Source organism: Hyla sarda, chromosome 2 (assembly GCF_029499605.1).
Source record: "Hyla sarda isolate aHylSar1 chromosome 2, aHylSar1.hap1, whole genome shotgun sequence".
Lineage (NCBI taxonomy): Eukaryota > Metazoa > Chordata > Amphibia > Anura > Hylidae > Hyla > Hyla sarda.
In genome coordinates, this window is record NC_079190.1 from 96,288,585 (window position 1) to 96,309,282 (window position 20,698).

Here is a 20,698-nt window from a genome sequence, read left to right on the forward strand (position 1 = left end):
CTGCAGATGCAGTTCCCTTCCGTGCGGTCTTGTGTCTCCTTTCTTCTCCATACAAGCAGGAACTTTTCAGTCCCTTTTCAGCTAATCACTGGCCACAGCAGTGTCACGTGTCAAACCAGAGATTGGCTGATGTGGAAAGGTCTTTTTTTGACTGCAAACACACTAGGTTTCCTGGATCCGGTGGGAGATTTGAAAACCGTCAAGGAAGCGAGGTGTATTTGCAGTACAAAAAGCTACCTACTGGGGGGGGTAGAACATGACCATGGGGGGGGGGGGGAGAATGGGACATTGGGGGGGGGAGGGGGAGAATGTGATATGGGGGAGAGTGTGACAATAGGGGGGGATGTGACGGGGGAGAATGTGACAGAAGGTTAGAATGTGACATGGGGAGAATGTGATCAGGGGGCGGGATAGAAATTTAATGGGGGAGATGTGAAATGGGCGGTGGACAGGAAATGGGTGGATAGATGTGAAATGGGGGAGATTGTACATGAAATGGGGGGATTTCACCATTTGTTTATTATATTGCATCGCATATCAAAATCGCAGTATTTAGGCCCATAATCGCAATCGCTATCAGAGGTCAGTAACACACAGCAAACAGGCAGTAAATAATGCTGGTGAATCAGGTATGAGCTGCACGATCAGGCCTGGGACACACTGCAAGGATTTAAATATCTACTGCTTGTAACTCCTGCATGGCCAAAGGACCCCATGTCTACCATGGGCCATGTATAATACTGGCGTCTTCTTATGGGGAAGAGTTACTTTGGGACCCCCTTAGGTACAAGGGCTCCGGTGCAACTCCTACCTTTGTACCCCCAGTAACGCCCCTGTGTGCACATTCCCAGCTATGAATGGCCTAACTCCTAACAGGGTGTATATAATGTTCTGGGGGTTCAAATATTGACAGCATTAGTATTGCTTTCTGCTGCAACCCTCTTTCTGTCAAAAATAGCAGGACCATTAAAAGTCAGTAGGATTCATTGGAATTAGCTGACACGCATACAAAAATCGATCCATCATTATTGTTATGATAGATGATGCCTGTGTGAACAGATGTAAAGACAGTGTTGTTCCACATCTTGGTAGTCCTGCACTAAACAGCCTCATGTATCTTTCGAGGCCAGTAGATGTATATCGTCTTTAGGGCTGCAAAAAAACATTAATTCCACAATCGATTCCTTGCCGATAAATTAATCGATGAATTGGGGGAAAACGGCAAAATGACCCAAAAATAATTTTCTGGGCTTTATTTAAAAAAATATGTACAGTAGGAAAAAAATAAAAAATAAAAAAAAATGAGCGAACAAGGTTTTCCCCATGCCCCTATTATTACTTGGCACCGTATTTCCGAACCATATAAAGCAAAAGTGTCACCTCCATATGAGGTACGGAAGTGCAGGCACCATCAGTTAGGGCATAATGCGATCTAACAGAAGGTCCTTTTTCTTAGTTTGCCCGAGATTTGTGAAGTTTTATTCATGCTGTCTTGTAATGCTGGTAAAAAGTCAGAGGGTCCGGCCGACTCTCACAGTGGCACTCCTCGCCCTAACCCACACCCAGCATGGAGCCCTGTATGTCAATCATGTGTGACCAGCAAAGTAAGGAAAAGTTCCTTCTCGTAGATCGCATTATGCCCCAACTGATGGTGCTTGCACCTCCGTACAGTGAGGGCGGCACTGCGCTCTGCCCTCCGGACGACTGGCTCCTAGTGGGGTTCATGAAGTTACTGTGCTGTGATTTCATATTCCACGCCAGAAGCTCTGATTGGTCAATCGGTGTCGACCAATCAGAGCTCCTGCAGGGGAATATGACATCACAGCACTCTCTTCGGGGAGCGGGCAGAGCGCAGTGCCACCTGCAGAAGTTATGACATTTGTAACTAATTTTTTGCTTAACAATGAATCAGAGCTCGAATCATCAATGATGATATTCCTTGACATCTAATCCAGTTATTGGTTTTAATCCATAATATCAATTAATCGTTGCAGCCCTAATCGTCTTACTTGTATGGTCGAACCATTGCAGCCCCTCATAGTCCTTGAACAGCTTAGATTTTATGTGTCGTACATTATTATTTTAGAGTATGTTTGACAGGCGAACAGTCACTCTTCATAGTAAATGCCCTTCCTTTTCTAGGGGGCCAATCATTGCTCTTTATTGAAGTACGATTTGTAAAATATTGGTAAGCGGTTTTCTATTTTACAGTGGGAGACTGAGGAAATTGATTTGTGTGCTCTATTTTCTATGCTTGGCATTACATGTTTGTATAATCTCCTCTGCAGCCTTTGAGGTGATAAAACACTTTCTTTACCCCCGGAGACAGCCCAGTGATATGCATTAAACCAACAGAAAGAGCTGTGTAACAATTTGCTCTACATTAGTATGAAAGTCACAACTTCCTTGTAAATTTCAGACAATTAAAACAATGCTTAAGGGGGAATTTTTAATGCCACATCTTGTACTTCTTCCTTCGTAGAACTTCCAAAACCAGAACAATTGTAGAGCACAAAAAGAGTAAAAAGTAAATTGATGGATATAAATTGTTGTCATTATGAAGATTAAAAAAAGCTCTATATGCAGTTCTTGTCTCACCTCAACATCTTCTTTACCTAAAATGTGTCTTATATAGCGCCAATGATTCATTCCCAATAAGCTGTGGGTTTATCCAGTATCAGGGAAAGTAGCAGTAATGCTGTAACACTTAAATGCCTTTAGAAAGACTTGTTGAGGTCAGAGGAATCATAAGTAACCTTGGGGCCCAGTGCAATTTTTTTGAAGGAGGACCCGATGTCACCATGACAATCTTTAGCAGTAAGTGAGCTTAGGTTATAAGGAGATTATAATAAGATCGGTCTCCAGGCTGACCCATGTGTCTTCTTCCCTTGCTTTTGTTCATTTTAAGTTCTACTTTTTATTGTCTACTGTTGACTCCATTAGTAACTGCTATCTTTGTTTTTGGTTGTTATGTATAAGAACAGAAGTAAATATATAAAGCTTAATCCCTCATATTTTCCACCTCACCTTCTAAAAATTGGAACGCTTTCAGTTTTGCACCTACAGACCATTATGAGGGCTTGTTGTTTGCACCACCAATTGTACTTTATAATGACATCAATCATTGCACCACAAAATCTACTGTAAAACCAGAAAAAAAAAATTTGTGGGGCAAAATTGGGGAACCCCCCCCCCCCCTCCATTTTGTAACTTTTGGGGGCTTCCGATTCTACACAGTGTACTTTTCGGTAAAATTGACACCATATCTTTATTTTGTAGGTCCATACGGTTACAACGATACCTAATTTATATAGGTTTTATTTTATTTTACTACTAAAAATTTTTATGTTTAAAATTGTCATCTTCTAACCCCTATAACATTTTTATTTTTCCATATACAGGGATGTATGAGGGCTCCATCCTGTATACTTTCTGGCACCAGTTGATAAAAAAAATTAAAATAAATGTTTTCAACCAGAGTGCCCCTTTAAAGCGAGTTTGACACTATTTTCCACAGAGCTTTAATAAGATGCCATGGCATTGTGGTTTAACTCCAATTTGGGGAGCAGTTCAAGTGCATTGTATACATATAGAGCAGAGGAACAGTAAAGGGAAATTTTAAAGTGTAGCGGTCATTAGTAAAAACGTTTTATGTAATGTAGATTTGTATATTTGTGTTATACATTGGTTAAAAAATGTGTATATTTCTTGCAGCTATTGCCTGTATGTCTTTGTGCAGAAACAAAATACAGGAAGTGTGGGCGGGGCTCTGTGCACAGAGGCTCCTGGCTTGCCAATCATCCTGCAGAGCCCTGCTTGTCCTCAGTGTACAGAGCCCTGCTTGTCCTCAGTGTACAGAGCCCTGCTTGTCCTCAGTGTACAGAGCCCTGCTTGTCCTCACTGCGCAGAGATTGTCCTCAGTGTACAGAGCCCTGCTTGTCCTCAGTGCACAAAGCCCTGATTGTCCTCAGTGTACAGAGCCCTGCTTGTCCTCAGTGCACAGAGCCCTGCTTGTCCACCCTCACTTCCTGTATTTGGGCTCCACACAGAGGCACACAGGCAATAGCTGCAGGGACAAAAATGTATACATTTTTTTACCTATGTATATTACATATAATGTTATTTTCTACATTGAATAAAAGGTTTTTGCTAATGACAGGTACATTTTAATGTCTTGGCATATCAAAACACTTTGGAAATAAGTCTTATGTGGAAGAACTTGACCGGCCCACACAGAGCCCTGACCTCAACCCATCAAACACTTTTGGGATAAACTAGAATGGAGATTGTGAGCAGAGTCCTCTCAGAGTCATCACTGTCTGATCTTACAAATGCTCCTCTGGATGAATGGGGAAACATTTCCCTAGACACCTCCAAAATCTCATGTTTGAGGCTATAATAAATGGCTTTAGTAATGGGATGTAAAAAGCTTCTGTAGGAGTAATAAGTAGGTGTCCATTACTTTTGTCCATATAGTATATATCTTCCTCAAGGAAACACTGAAAGTTATGTTCAGTTTCACAATGATATTTTTTGATTTTGCTGCATTGTGACAAACCAGCTTCCTGTATAACCTATTCCACTAGATATATTATTGACTAGATTGGCTGCCAGTTAGGGCCCATGCACACTATGGAATTTTTGTCATCTAGAAAAATAGTTTTCAATGAGGTTCTACTGCATTGTGCACACTGCGGAATGTCTTAAGCATTATTTTTAATTCTGGACTTCCTCGAAAGAACAATTATGTTCATTCTTCTGGCAGAATTGTGCCTGGAACTGCATTGCTGTCAATGGCGGCAGTTCATGTCTGGGGGAGGAGGGAATTGGAATGGGGCAGTCTTAGCACCAAATTATTTTCTGGAATTACTCTGGGCAAAAACTATGTAGTGTGCATGGGCCTGCTTACTCCTGTGCTGGGGACTTTCTTTTGTGAGTTTAGTAAAAACCATGGAAACCTTAATGCCCCGTTCACACCATGGAAATCCTGCCTGGAATTCCACTTGCATAGTACAGAAACTTCCGGTGGTATCTACTGGAGAAGTCCTGGACTGCTTTGTAGTGAATAAGAAAACGCATAGGCCATGTTCACACGGTGGAATTTTCATGTGCAATGGGATTCTTCTGCACTGTTCACGTGGCAGAATTTCTGTGCCAGATATTTTTACCGCAGATATTCCAATTCTGACATGACATCTATTCTTTCTTACATCTGTTCTTTCTTCGGATTCCGCAAGGATGGCGCATTGCAGAGTGGTCCAAGTGCAGGCATGGTCTTCCAATGCTCTGCTGTCAGTGGAATGTCCGCACAGAAAGTCCCAGCACTATGGGGTTCTGAACATTTATGTTCAGCACGCTCGCTGTGCTAGACTTTGGTGACCGTGGTTGTCACGCCTCCTCCATTAATATCTATGGGAGATATATGGAGGGGACGTTACGGCTGTGGTCTCTCGTAATCCAGCACAGAGCGGAGTTTGCTTCATGCGTTCGGATTACTGGAGTTCCGGGCTAAAGAAGCGGCCGGACCCCCTCCTATGCTTTATGTCTGGGGGCAAAGTACCCTTTATGCACCAATTCAATAAGTGGCTGCTTCAAGCAGAATTAAATGGAACTTCCTTATGGAATTTCTGTAGTGCGAACAGGGCCTTATAGTTGCCCATGCATGCCACCAGGCTAATGTGTTTGGTAATATGGTTGTAACTGTGTTAAGAAAATGTCATCAATCCAAAGATGTCACCTAGACAAGTTGAATGAAAGATCAGTTCTTATTCACAAGTCATAGTTTTTATCATCTGTACAACTAGATATATCTATTGCTGTGTATAGAGAAAAAGCTGTCAGTCAGCATCAGGAGGACAATATGGTAATACGCCAGATTCTTACTTCTCGGCACTTATATGGCGCTGCAAATAAAACACTGTTAATTTCATATAAATGGTCAACCATAGCCCACACACCTGTGTCACTACGTCATGCTGTCCCCAAAGAGGAGAGTGTAAGCATGGTGACAGGTTCCCTTTAATGTTATGGCTGATCAGTGTATATGACCTGTCAACTTGACAGGTCAGAAAGTAACAGAACGATTGTTGTGCAACAACCCTATTAAATGCAAGAGTTCACATTCAGTGTTCCATGAATTATTGACATCAGAGTAAGACGCATTAGACAGAAATGCAGGGAAATGAGCCTGTCTACAGTAATGACTTTAATGGAAAATCTAAATCCACAACCACTCCACGTTCTGCAGTAAATGTGCCCAGGCTCTACATTGTATAGAGTTGTCACATGCTGCCCAAATCCCCGGCGGAGCATCGCTCGGGCTTTTGCTATGGTTTAACTTTGACTATTTTCTGCAGATGTTAATTAATGAATATATTGCCCTTTAAATCACGATGACTTCCAGAATGGCGTATAGACTCCTTCTCGTGCTTTTGCCTTCTCTTTGCTTCATTGTGGGATTGGATGTAGTGAGATCAAAATTCATCCCTAAGGAGATGGCAGTAATTCAAGTCTCAGGATATACAGAACATATTTCATTTCTATAACAAAGAAACAATGACAAACATAAAAGATGAAGAGTTTGTTATCCACAGACAGAGAGACAGGACTGATCTAATTTCTTATTCTCTAAAGGCAAAGTCGACAGAGCCTTCTCTTCCTCTTTTACCGGTGTGGTGAGAATATCGCAGCTTTCGGGGACCTCTTATTTGACTCCAAGTCTCTGGAACAGATACAAGAAAGACAGACTTCAATACATGTGACCCATGATTCATATTTGACATTCACACATATTTAGGTCATTTCATTTACGATCTGACAACGTTTTTCTTGAGCTTATGTTAATTTTCTTTCAATTTATATATAACATGTTTTAAAGGTGGTATAGGCAGAACAACTGGATTATTAGAATAAAATGTACTGACTGTATGATGGCGGTTGTCTGCTGACTGAACCGGGTTTTTTTCTTTCAAGCTATATGGCTATTTCCTTTCTGTCTGACCACAGTGCTCTCTGCTGACACCTCTGTCCATTTTAGGAACTGTCCAGAGCAGGAGCAAATCCCCATAGCAAACCTATCCTGCTCTCGACAGTTCCTGACATGGACAGAGGTGTCAGCAGAGAGCACTGTGGTCAGACAGAAAGGAAATTCAAAAAGAAAAGTATTTCCTCTGTAGTATACAGCAGCTGATAAATACTGGAAAGATTAAGATTTTTACATAGAAGTAATTTACAAATCTGTTTAACTTTATGGCACCAGTTGATTTAAAAAATTTTTTTCCAGCGGAGTACCCCTTTAAATCTGCAGATTTTTCTTCCCATTTTTGTATTGCAGAATATATATTATGGAAATTTCAGCTGGCAGATGCTAGTAGTTTGGGTGGAATCACTTCCAATAAGAATTTTATAGTTTTAGTCCAGCTGACCCCATGTCTTGCTGGGAGAAATAAAGCTGGAAGTTCCTCCATATCAATACTTGCCGTGCAGTCGAGATGTAGTATAAACTTGTGAATGTGGAGTTGGGAAAAGGCAGCTTTTGGCTGAATGCTTATTCTTGTTTGTATGCACGTGAATACCTTGGAATACCAGGAGCAAAAATATTCAAACATACACCCTGGCATACCCACAGGCTTCAATGGACCTAACTAGGCTGGTATATGTTTTATTTGTGGGACAGAGTAGGGCAGAATAAAAAGGGTACTGTCATAAAGCTGATCAGACTTGGTCACAAGTAGCCTACCTTTGGTCTGTTGAAGGCTATGGGCATGCTGCCGTATTTGTTTTCTAAGAATATTCCGATGTAAGTGCGCGGTGTATGCACATTAGTAAATGAGAATGAGGTTAATGGCCAGGTCTAGAATTTTTCCTCAAATGTGTTTTTTATGCTTCATACAGATTTTGATTGAGGGGGTATTTTAATGATAGTAAATGTTTTACAATGGAGTATGGGTGTTTTCAAAACAAAAGAGAAAGCATACTCGCATGCCTCGATCCCCCGCAGCTGCTGTTCTGATGGTTCTCAGTCCCCACTGCTTCCTTTGATGTATGTTCCCTCCAAGTCATGCCCACTTGGTCATTCACCGACCCGCCATTGAGTGGGCCTAGCTGAGTGGGCATTTTCTCAATTATTGGCTAAGTTGAGTCACTGCATTTCTTGGAGGGCTGACACATCAGACGAAGCAGAAAACAGCAATGAGCATTGGAAACTGAGAACCGCCAGAACGGCAGCTGTGGGGCATCAGGGATGCTGAGTATGCTTTGTTTTGTATTTTACAAGCACCCCTACGTCATTGTAAAACATTCTCTATTGTCAGACTACCTCTATAATTGGTTTCCTATAAAAATGTAACCCTAGAGTTTGTGTCTTGCATGGACAGATATGTAAGGTCTATTATCTGTACAGCTCTATGGAATCAGCACAGTATCAATTGCACATAGTAAGTAAATCCAATCCTATATCACTGCATGGTTCATGTTGGTTCTATCTTCCTATCACTAGAATGCATGAGTAGCAACAAGGGGTTAACAGTGGCTGCAGGTACCAGATGATTTTACAGTTGCAAACTAATCATATATATTGAAAGCCATTGAAATGAACATTTTAATGAGGAAATTACAGCTTTACGGGGCTTTTAGTAGGCTGCCTGATTTCCACCTCATGGTATTTTTACCTCCGTAATTGTCACCTGCTTGAGCACAACATCGGGGACTCTACAAATTAAGAGCCATTTCCTAAATGAATCTGGAATATTCAAGTATTGTTTATTTGCTGCTGTCAGCATCACAGGCATATGCCGGATTTCTCCATTATGTCCGTTGAATGTAGAAATAATGGACAAATAACATAATTAGAGATGAGCGAACTTACAGTAAATTCGATTCGTCACGAACTTCTCGGCTCGGCAGTTGATGACTTTTCCTGCATAAATTAGTTCAGCTTTCAGGTGCAAAAGGTGGATACAGTCCTAGGAGACTCTTTCCTAGGACTGTATCCACCTTTTCCAGCCACCGGAGCACCGGAAAGCTGAACTAATTTATGCAGGAAAAGTCGGCAACCGCCGAGCCGAGAAGTTCGTGACGAATCGAATTTACTGTAAGTTCGCTCATCTCTAAACATAATGGTGCATTATAGGGTTGCCAACTTTCTTGCAAAAAAAAATACCGGCCATGCTAATTTGCACAGTTAATTATACATGCGTGACATCACAGGATACACATATGCGGGGGGGGGGGGGGGGGGGAATTTTGTCCTATTCTGACCCCCATAACTTTTTTTTATTTCTTCTAATAAAGGCCTTTTTGAGGGCTCATTTTTTTTGCCCTGATCTGTGGTTTTTTTTAAGTACCATTTTTTGTTTTGATGTGACTTTTTGATTGCATTTTTTTAAATTAAACTCTGGAGTTCAGTTAGTTAGGCTGCGTTCACGATTTCTCCATCAAACTTGAGTACACGATTTTTATAGCTTAAAATAGTATGAAATCGTATATAAAGTCGGATCCATTGACCTCCATAAAAAAAAAAAAATCCGATTTGATCCGCATCCGATTTCACACGATTTTTGTTCGGGTCTGAAATCGGGGGTTGACCATGTGGATCAAATCGGATGTCTGCAATGGATCCGATTTTTTTTATGGAGGTCAATGGATCCAACTTTATATACGATTTCAAACGATTTTAAAGTGTACCTCTCATCAAATAAACTTTTGATATATTTTAGATTAATGAATGTTGAATAACTTTCCAATAGCATGTTAATGAAAAATATGCTTCTTTCTATTGTATTTTTCCCGATCAGTCCTGTCAGCAAGCATTTCTGACTCATGCTGGAGTCCTAAACACTCAGAGCTGCCAGCCTGCTTTGGTCACAGCCAAACAGGCTGTGAACAAAGCAGGCTGGCAGCTTTGAGTGTTCTCCTTTGTGAACAAAGCAGACTGGCAGCTCGTAGTGTTTAGGACTCCAGCATGAGTCTGAAATGCTTGCTCCCAGGACTGGTAGGGAGACCCCCTAGTGGTCATTTCTTCAAAGTGGAAAATTAAATAGAAAGAAGCATATTTTTTAATAACATGCAATTGGAAAGTTATTCTGCATACATTAATCTATAATATATCAAAAGTTTTTTTGATGAGAGGTACCATTTAAGCTATAAAAATCGTGTACTCAAGTCGTGATGTGAACGTAGACTTACAAACTACAACACCCAGCATGCCCTGATACAGCAGCTGCCCCAAACGAAAACTACATCTCCCAGCATATTGGACTTTACAGTATAGGTCAGTGTTTCTCATCCAGGGGTGTCTCCAGCTGTTGCAAAACTACAACTCCCAGCATGCCCGGACAGCCAACGGCTGTCCGGGCATGCTGGGAGTTGTAGTTTTACGACAGCTGGAGGCTCTCTGGTTGGGAAACACTGGTATAGTATATTGTGCAACAATCCAGGAGTTGGAGGATTGGTTGGATAAATACCGGCTTTTGCATTGAGGTATTTTTAATATAAAAATACTGGCAATGTGGCCAAAATACCGGCTGTGTCCGTAAAATACCGGCCAGGTGGCAACTCTAGTGCATTAGGAAGAGCCTCCGGCACAGGGTTCTGGTGATTAAACGTTTGCGCTTTATATTCCCAGCTCCTGCGTGTTGGTTTTCTTCTGTCTGTTGCACAGGTTTCGGAAAACATCTGCTTGTAGCCGGTGGAAGGCCAGTTCACCAGCTGTCCTTGGATCTTATCCGAAACCGGCACAAACAAACAAATCTGTCCTTCTGACTTCACCGCCGCTGCTAGGCGAGAAAGGGTTATTTAGTAGTGAATAGAGGGTAAACAGTAATATCATTTCTGAAATACAAGAACACAATCTCTAGTTCTCCCTCAGCCGCTTCACCACTGCTCTCAGGGTTTAATGCTGCCAAGGTTGCACGTTGATGTAAAATGGAAATGTGCTTGTTGCAAACCTTACTACTGCAGATAAAATATATTGATTCCTTCAGTGTAAGCTTCTATAAAGCACTGTTGTCTAATACACAGGATGTCTATTATCACAGCCTCATTTTCTTTATGAAAGGGGCGATTCTGAGAAACCACTGGGCATGGGTGTAACAATAGCTGTCGCAGCCATAGCATCTTCTATACGACCCGTATGTTGAAATGCCCACTCATGTGAGAACAATGTAGCTTTTTTATACAAAGTAACAAGTTAATGACTTCCTGCTAAGTTAGCACAATATTGTGAGTTTTTCTTATCCATAGCCTTTATTGTTATTTATGCTTCTGTTTCTTGTTTCTAGTTGGTGGGGGGTCTGTCTTGTTTTGCTATAGGACCCTATGAACTCTATTTAGGACACTGGGTATCCAGTTCTATGCAGTTATTTCTGGTATTTAGAATAGAAGATGTAATGTTACGAAAATAATACCTCCCTTTAGTGACATAGGGGGAGATTTATCAAAACCTGTGCAGAGGAAAAGTTGCCCAGTTGCCCATAGCAACCAATCAGATTGTTACTTTCATTTTGTAGAGGCCTTGTGAAAAATGAAAGAAGAAATCTGATTGGTTGCTATGGGCAACACAGCAACTTTTCCTCTGCACAGGTTTTGATAAATCTCCCCCGTAGACTTTTACAACATACACCATACCTTCCAGATTTCAGATGGAAAAAAAAGACGGCGGTACCTCTGTAGCAATGCCGTCTCCAGGGAGTAGATCTGAGACGGCAGATGCCACAGAGAGGACCGCCATCAGAAATTTCCATACTACCGAACCGTCTAGGCCTTCAGACTAGGGATCGACCGATTATCGGTTTGGACGATATTATCGTCCGATATTCACGATTTTGGACGTTATTGGCAATTACCTTGCCGATAATCCGATAAAGCGGCCGCTTTAAATCAATGATCTGCAGCAGCTTCTTTGGGGCCGGGGGGGGGGGTGTGTGTGGAGAAATAGCCGATAACTTATACCGGAATATCGGTATAAGTCATCGGCTATCCGCCCTAACCTCCACAGATTATCGGTATCGGCCCTAAAAAAAAAATCGATATCGGTCGATCCCTACTTCAGGCAGTGCAGAGGAAGGAGGCAAAGCCATCTGCAGGGCTTCTTTTTATGTTCTGTTTGGCCCATGCCCCTGAGGCAGTACCGCTAATACAGACCTGATGGCGGACCTGGTCATAGATACTCATACAACTATATTTCTATTCCCTCACCAAAACTGTGATAGCCACAGGACTTCAAAGTGACTGCTACATCCCTCTCCAGTACTTGCAACATGCCTCTATATTTGTAATGTACTTACTCTCACAGAGAAGCTAAATCTCTGCTGCCTACCAGATGCCCTCATATGCAGTGCAGGCTTGTAAGTGTCAGATGTATACCTCCAGATGTGTCAGTCATATGCTACCCATATACAGTAAAGCCACATGCCTTCCCAGATATGTTATAGCCTCATGAACTTGTATACACAGTACAGCCACGTACCCCGTATACAGTGCCGTTCACACACCAACTATAAGTGGCTGCCATACTCCCCTCCTATGTGGTATCGTGTAATTCTTCCACTGATACGGGGAACAGAATTACTGTAGATGTCCATGTCCCATTTCACAAGTTGGCCTAGATTTATCAAACTGTGTGAGAGAAAAAAATAGAGTGATTTTCCCTTAGCAGCCAATCACTGATCAGGTTTCACTTTACCAGAGCTTGTGATTGGTCGCTCTGGAAAATCCCTCTATTTTTTTTCTCACACAGTTTGATAAATCTAGGCCAAGATCTTTCAGTAAGGCTCGGTTCACACCATGTTTTCAGCCATACGGGACCGCACACGGCTGGGGGGAGCTAAAACCGGGTGCTCCCGTATCCCTGACGTATACCGCCCGTATGTAACTCATTTCAATGAGCCGACCGGAGTGAAACGCTGACTCCGGTCGGCTCATTTTTGCCCCGTATGCGGTTTTTCACCGGACCTAAAACCGTGGTCCACATATGGCTGAAAACGTTATGTGAACCCAGTCTAAGATGCAGGAGGAAATTCCTGAGGCAGAAGGATATAGGCCCAGAATCCAGGAGACACAAAGATGTTACCCTGTGAATTTGTTGGAATACAATTTGTATATGCAGATAATGAATTTTACCTTTCTGTCCTGTTATTTTTCTAACACTCCTTCTTGCAGCCATGGGAAACGATTCTGCTTATAATATATGATCACAGCGCTATTTATGCATTTCCTAAATGAACTTTAGGGATCGCATTTGGGTTTTTATTTCCTCATGTATAAACACATATTACAAGTCACATAAAACAGACTTCATATACTATATACTGCCACTATCTCCTGCCTGTTTGTCACCATTAGCTTATTTCTTGGTCTGAAAGTAAAGGGACTTATTGCTGATCCCTCCGCTCAAGACCTTGCTTCTTACTTTAAGTAGAAAAAATTGACTAGGTCCGACAAGAGATTTTATCACAGCTTCTACCTCTTGTTGCGTGCTCCTTTATGTGACCCTGTACCGGAGAATGCATATTCTACTGCTATGTGGCTGTTCAGTCATAATTTGTATTATGTCTTCTATACTATTTCTTCGCTGTCTCTTTTGTGCGTTCTTCCTCTTCCTTGCTCTGTCGGGATTCCTCACAGCTTATCTGTGGCTCCCACTGTTCTCTGTTCCTACACATCTAGTTGCAGACACATCGGGGGAGATTTATCAATGTTGGTGTAAGGTAGTAAAGATTTTACCCCTGTTTGCTTGGTGTATTGTTTGCACAGTTACCCAAAATTTACCAAAAAGGCGCACAGGACTTGATAAATTTAGTTCAATTATAGAAACTAGTGAGCTGCGAGATATAGTAGGTTTAAGCTTTGTGCTCTGGCATTTTGTATGTGTCCTATTAGGTGGTGTGTGTTTGCGCAAAAGAAGTAGGCTTTGCGCAAAAAAAAAAAAAAAAAATTCTAAATTTAATTTGCGCAAATAATAAATACAGCTCCACTGCGAAAAGTTGGGTATGGTGCTCCATATCCCCATCTCTTTTGCGACCCAGTTTAAGGGAACATTGATATGTTGTGTATAAAATCCCTATTTATAAGGACTAAGATTTTTCTTTTTGTCTTTTTACAGAAGTTTATAGACACTTTGGGTGTAGGTGTCCCCTTTAGTTAACTTTGTTTGTTTTAGTTGTGAGCTGCACTATTTTTTGTAGAGATTCTATCAAGTTTAAGGGACTGTGCTGGCAAAATTGGGACTGTTGGCGAGTATGTTACTGCTTATATATAGTTAAAAAAATAAAATAAAAGAATGTGCAACCAGTGTTACTCTCGCAAAAATTTCCCTGTAAAAACATATGAAAAGTAACAGCAGAATATACAAAATAGTATAGGTCTGTAGCAAATTTTTTTTTTCATGCAAACAAGACTTAAAAGGGGTGCTCCAGGGTGGGACATATAAAATAAAAGCCCCAAAGCCACCACACTACCTTGATATATTCCCTTTAAATCAAAGCCAAACCCCAGGGCTGTAGGTTACATTCCCCTAAAATTTTACCTTTATTGTAATATTCTTAAAAAGTTCCCTAAAAGAAAGAAATAAAACCAATAGAGTGGCAGAGTGCATGTAAAGTATTATCAATACAGGGACTTCCCTGTTATATAACAGATAGACGGCATTACAGTACACCATATTAGCACTTTGTCACATTGATGTGAAAAAGTTACTGTCATGTTTTCCCCGACATGTTGCACCGTAAGGCTGTTATGGCTATGGCTAACAGTAATGGCCGACGGGGGTATTTATAATCACCCAATCTTACATCATCAGTACTGGCCCCCTCTCGTCATCCAATCCTAGATGCTGTAACATCCACACAATAATAGTTAAATAACGTGCAGGACATAAGGAGTTTATGCATTCCCTGTAAATGATCCTGCCTGATATGCATGGTTCCTGTGGTCTTCTATGGCTGCTTAATATTCTTTTACATTCTTTCCTTCACCTTCAGCATGAATACTACATTTCCTGGCAGCCATTACTGCTCCTCTCCCATTGTGTCCATCTCCCTCTCTGAGAGTAGCCCCCACCCTCCTAACTGTGTGAGCAGAGAGATTCGGTGTGTGATTGGCTGAGGCTGCACATACCTCCCAGTTTCAATCAATAAAGGAAGCATGACTAATCAGTGCAGGGCAGAAACCATGAGGTCTGAGCGCGGAATTTATCAAACCATGTAGACTGCTCTTTTTCTTCTAAATATGTTGCATAAAAAGTCGCAGGCTGGCCCTGTGCAACATTTTCTGTGACATTTCATTTAGAACATTTCATTATCATAAAATGTTCTTATTTAGACCACTTTGTGCAGTGGACACTGATTTATTATAGGCGACTTTTTGTGAAATGTCACACGGGCCAGACTTAGAAGTAATCACAGGGCAAGTCAACCCTGCCCTATAGAACTCTATGCGACTATTGTATTAAGGTCCGTGTGACATTTGATACAATTGTCCCATGGACACCAGTTACTCTGTGACTTTTTGATTGCATAAAATGGAGCAAACATTTGTTTGATTCAGCGTCCTCAAAATGTAAGTTTGTGTGACATTTGATAAATTTGGTGCACATCTGCACTTTTCGCCACAACATTTGTGCTCTAAAACCATTGAAAATTCACACCAGTCTTCGTGTCTCTAAGGAGCGTGGGGGCTGCTCTCAGAGAGGAACTTGGACGGAGACACAGTGGATGGCTAAATGACGTATTTTCCTCACTGCCTGGATGTAGGTGACTGGGAAACAGCTCTATAAAGCTAATGGATGATATTTAGAGATTGAAATAGGTTGGTGAGAGGGAAAGAATGGACTATGGATTTAGCACCTCTTTAAAACCAGATACAGTACACCCAAGACTTTAAAATAGTTTTTGTCAAAATATAAACAAATTAAAGCCAATATATGAATGGGAGAATATGTATCCACATGGAGCATATCTACATTACACAGTACAGCTACTATACATACATAGCAAGTTGGGGTAAAGATGAGAATATACTCAAATCTGTTAAGGCTTTTTAGTAGATGTATTGCGTAAAGAGCAGTGTTTTCCAATGCTGGGATTTGTAGTTTTGCAACAGCTGGAGGCACACTGTTTGGAAAACACTGATATAGGAAGATTGATGTCTATACATATTTGAACAGGTAAACAGTGTACATCCCCTACTCTATCACTGATAAGAGAAATTCTAAATAAAGTAATACTGGGTAGGCCTTAAAGCCAAAGACTTACCCCACATCTCTCCCCCTAATTTACTTTCCAGGGTGTAGCAGTTGCTTAAAGGGGTATTCCGGTGAAAAAAAACATTTTTCCATATCAACTGGCTCCAGAAAGTGAAATAGATTTGTAAATTATAAAAATCTTAATCCTACCAGTACTTATCAGCTGCTGAAGTTGAATTGTTCTTTTCTGTCTGACCACAGTGCTCTCTGCTGACTCCTCTGTCCATGTCAGGAACTGTCCAGAGCAGGATAGGTTTGCTATGCATATTTGCTCCTACTCTGCACAGTCCCTGAGACAGACAGAGATGTCAGCAGAGAGCAATGTTGTCAGACAGAAAAGAACAACTCAACTTCAGCAGCTGATAAGTACTGGTAGGATTAAGATTTTATTCTTATAGAAGTAATTTACATATCTGTTTAACTTTCTGGAGCCAGTTGATATGAAAAAAAAAAGAGTTTTTCACCAGAATACCCCTTTAAATTCACACAAATAGGAAGAAGTGGTGTAATGGGTTGCGACACTCCCATGCAGAACCAGGCATAGTCACACATGGGGACGAGCTGCTGTAAAGGGTTTGCAGCAATCCAGAAAGCAAGGCCTTCATTCTGCTGATGGTTTGGGAACTAACCTCAAGATCAGGCCATCGTGGCACTTTCTTATAATCCTAAAGTTATCCTAATCCGGATTTTATTCTAATATCACATCAACTCTGTTTTGTGCGGTCTGAATAGGAACAATCTCTCTGTATGGGCAAAATGAGACAGAGACTCCCTAGAATACGAGACAGAATCCTGTCTTCATCATTCACAGTTTTCCTTATTTTTTTCACACTAATGGAACAAGATACAACAAAGTCCCGGATCATTTGTCAGAGAATCAAACAAACAAGAAGGAAACATCCAGACAAGATGAATGTTATACATGTCCATCCTCTGCAGACGCTTTTAACCGGGTGACAGACATGACACAGGTCTACCAAGAACATAAAACCTACAATATTAAACCTCAAAAGAACAAGACAGTGCATTTATGTCCTACAGTACAGTATTAACCACAGTGCGACTGCTACATTTGGATGTTCTTATTGTAAACATTTTTATTTTGTTGCAGATAATAGCAGCTCAGAACTTGCCAGTAAGGTTTCGGCCCCTTTCACACTGCCGTTGTGCCCCGTCGGAAAAGGTCTGTTAGGCACTTTTTTTTGTGCCTTTAATGTCAGTTCGGGGCACAACGGGCAACAATGGGTCCTGACAAATCCAATGAACTATTATAGGGGCCCGTCGGGTGCCGTTGTTCTTTTACGGGAGTAGCGGAAGAAAAAGACCTGGCATGATGTATTTTTTCTCCCGCTATTCTCCCCGTGTTCTCTGACGTCTGTCGCACGCCCGTATCACAACGACAGTGTGAAAGAATCCTATTGCTAGACAAAAAGTATTTTTTGAAGTTTTTATTGATAAATAAACAGCTCAGAGTAAACTTTCTCCACTTGTTAGGCCTCCGTTACATATGTCCAGCATCTTTTCCCTCCGGCGCATTTTCTACAGTACGGAGGAAAACTGATGCTAGAACTGATCCAATTCATTTGAATGGGACAGTTTACATTTACATTTACAAGTTGAACGCCACATTTGGACACGCCGGTTTGGCACCAGACAAAGGAATGACTCTTGCTGCAATTCCCTGTCCGGCGTTCAGAAACGATAGATGCCGGATGCTACACAACTGATAACAGCCTATGCATGTTGTCATCAGTTGTGGCTGCAGTTGCGTTGAGATTTAGGCTGAGTTCACCGGACACCGGATATATGTAATCCCAGCCTAAGTCTATGTTCACACTGCTGATTGTTCTAAAAGCTTTGGGGGCAAAAGTGTTTATTTTTGTCCTGTCAGATCAGGGTGCGTCATACATTTTACTGTGTAGATCAGCACATCAGACTTTGGTATTTCACACAGAGGAATCTAGTAAAAATATGTATATCACATGGGGGCCGATAGGTGATGGGTGTCATTGTGTCATGTGTCGCACAGTGGAATTCATTGAAGGTATTGGTCAGGAGCTGCTCTTATGGACAATCAAAAAAAGCACCTTTAAAAGGATTCTCTAAATTTGGCCATGTGCACAAACACATTTACTGTATATGTATTTAAAGGGGTACTAATACATCTTATCCCCTATCCAAAGGATAGGGATAAGATGTCTGATCGTGGGGGTCCCGCCGCTGGGGACCCCCGCAATCTGTCATTCAGCACTCACCTTTACAAGATCTCCGCCCCATGTGACGTCACGCCCCGTCAGTGCAAATCTATGGGATGGGGCTTCACGCCCCCTCCCATTGACTTGCATTGAGGGGGCGTGGCCGTGATGTCACGAGCCTCCGACGCTTCACCCGATGCTCTAAACAAATGCCGGGTGCAGCAGGGAGATCGCGTGGGTCAACAGCGGCGGGACCCCCGAGATCAGACATCTTATCCCCTATTCTTTAGATAGGGGATAAGTAGTATTAGGGCCAGAGTACCACTTTAAAGGGGTGGAACACAAACGTTTTCAAATTAACTGGTGCCAGAAAGTTAAACAGATTTGTAAATTAAAGAAACAAGAGAACAATCGGCACAGCTTACTTCTGATCCTCGGGACTACTGTAGCTCTGTAGTGGTTAAATTGTAGGAAGCTGGTGGTGCTCAGACTGACAAAGGGAAAGTCCATCAAGCATGCAAGTAGAGAAAAGAAATAGTCGGCGACTCACCACTCTTCTGTTCAGCAAAGTAATGCAAGCCTCAATACAAGCCTACTGGAGGGGGCGTAATAGCTATCACGCCCCCTCCCATAGGCTTGCATTGAGGGGCGGAGCGTGACGTCACATGGGGGCGGAGGCGTGACATCACACGCCGCCGGCCCTTTAGTCGCCCGTAATCAGACCCGGAGCGAACACGCTCCGGAGACTGATTACAAACGGGGTGCCGCGTGCAAGATCCCGGAGGTCCCCAGCGTCGGGACTCCCGCGATCAGACATCTTATCCCCTATCCTTTGGATAGGGGATAAGATGTGTAAGCACCGGAGAACCCCTTTAAAATAATTTTTTCCACCGGAGTACCACTTTAAATTAACCCCAGGATAAAAAATAAAAAAAACTATAAGACACCTCACAGTTTGCTGTCACTTCAGTGTCCCTCCCTGGTAGTGCTGCGACATGACACTGCAGCCAATCGCCAGCCTTAGCTGTCAAGTGCCATATAAGCAGGAACATACCATTGGGGCCAGTGATTGGCTGCAATGTCACAACCATAATATACTGAATGTCATTGTGGCACTTATGGCTGTGCTGGAACGACACTGAACTGAGGGGTAACTACAGGTTTAATTTCTTTTTTACCGCAGTCCATATTGGTAGACATTTAAAAAAGAAAGAAAATACTGGAAAATTACTCTGTTTTTTTTTTTTTGCTGCTGCAAAGTTTCCTACCCATTGAAGTCAATGGGAAGCAAAATCAACTGCGGAAAATATTCAGCAGAATATGGCACATGTGACCCTACCTTTAAAGATAAAGGGAGGTAGATGTGTGTTACTTATCCAATTCATGTGTCGGAATGTATCTAATAAAGCCTACACATGCACTCACTAATATTAGCAAGATCCAGACAAGTGTACACAAGCAGTAACGCATACGTTCTACTGTGTGCATCACCGCTCACCAAGTTGCCGGCGCTGTGTACCCTGCAGCAAATGGGTGCAGCCTCTGTAAGGTGAGTAGTGATGTTGTACTCTATGGGAGGTATTTATCAAAGGATTTATGTGGGTTTTTTTTTCACGTAACTTTGGCGCAATACTTTGGCGCAGTGTCTTTTTTGCGTCAAAGTTTGGCCCATCTTCTCCACTGTCATTTTTACAACTTTCACAAAATCACACGGTCCTGTGTGTGATTTTTACTTTAGTCAGTAATTCATCATTTGCGCCAATCGATCTTTGGCGCAATTTTGCGCCTTTCGTTTTTTTTTTTTTGCGCAAAACACCGCCAAGAAATTTTGCACATGGAAAACACACTCAGCAATGTCAGAAAATGTAAAGGCGTCAACATACATAAAAAGCAGCGACGCCTCCAGGGCTGCTCAATACTATCCTGCGACATAGGGGGAGATTTATCAAAACCTGTACAGAGGAAAAGTTGCCCAGTTGCCCATAGCAACCAATTAGATCGCTGCTTTCATTTTTAACAAGGCCTCTGCAAACTGAAAAAAGGGACCTGATTGGTTGCTATGGGCAACTGGACAACTTTTCCTCTTGACAGGTTTTGATAAATCTCCCCCATAGTTGTCTCTGAGGAACCTTCACCCTCCGTTGAGCCAACATTGGACATGGCCGCACAGGTTCAGGAAAGGTAAAGCACTAAAGCAGTGGTCTCCAACCTGCGGACCTCCAGATGTTGCAAAACTACAACTCCCAGCATGCCCGGACAGCCA

At 41.9% G+C, this 20,698-nt stretch overlaps 1 protein-coding gene and 1 long non-coding RNA gene across 2 annotated transcripts in view; one reads left to right on the forward strand and one right to left on the reverse strand.

Annotated features, from left to right (window-relative positions):
* Positions 1 to 20,698, forward strand: part of MARCHF9 (membrane associated ring-CH-type finger 9) — a 255,228-nt gene that overhangs the window by 60,380 nt on the left and 174,150 nt on the right. The window lies entirely within an intron of this gene.
* LOC130358803 (uncharacterized) lies at positions 6,189 to 12,601 on the reverse strand. Its single transcript, XR_008889652.1, has 3 exons — positions 12,467 to 12,601; positions 6,668 to 6,721; positions 6,189 to 6,539 (listed from the first exon to the last, which is right to left on the reverse strand). It is a non-coding gene; the product is annotated as an uncharacterized LOC130358803 (long non-coding RNA).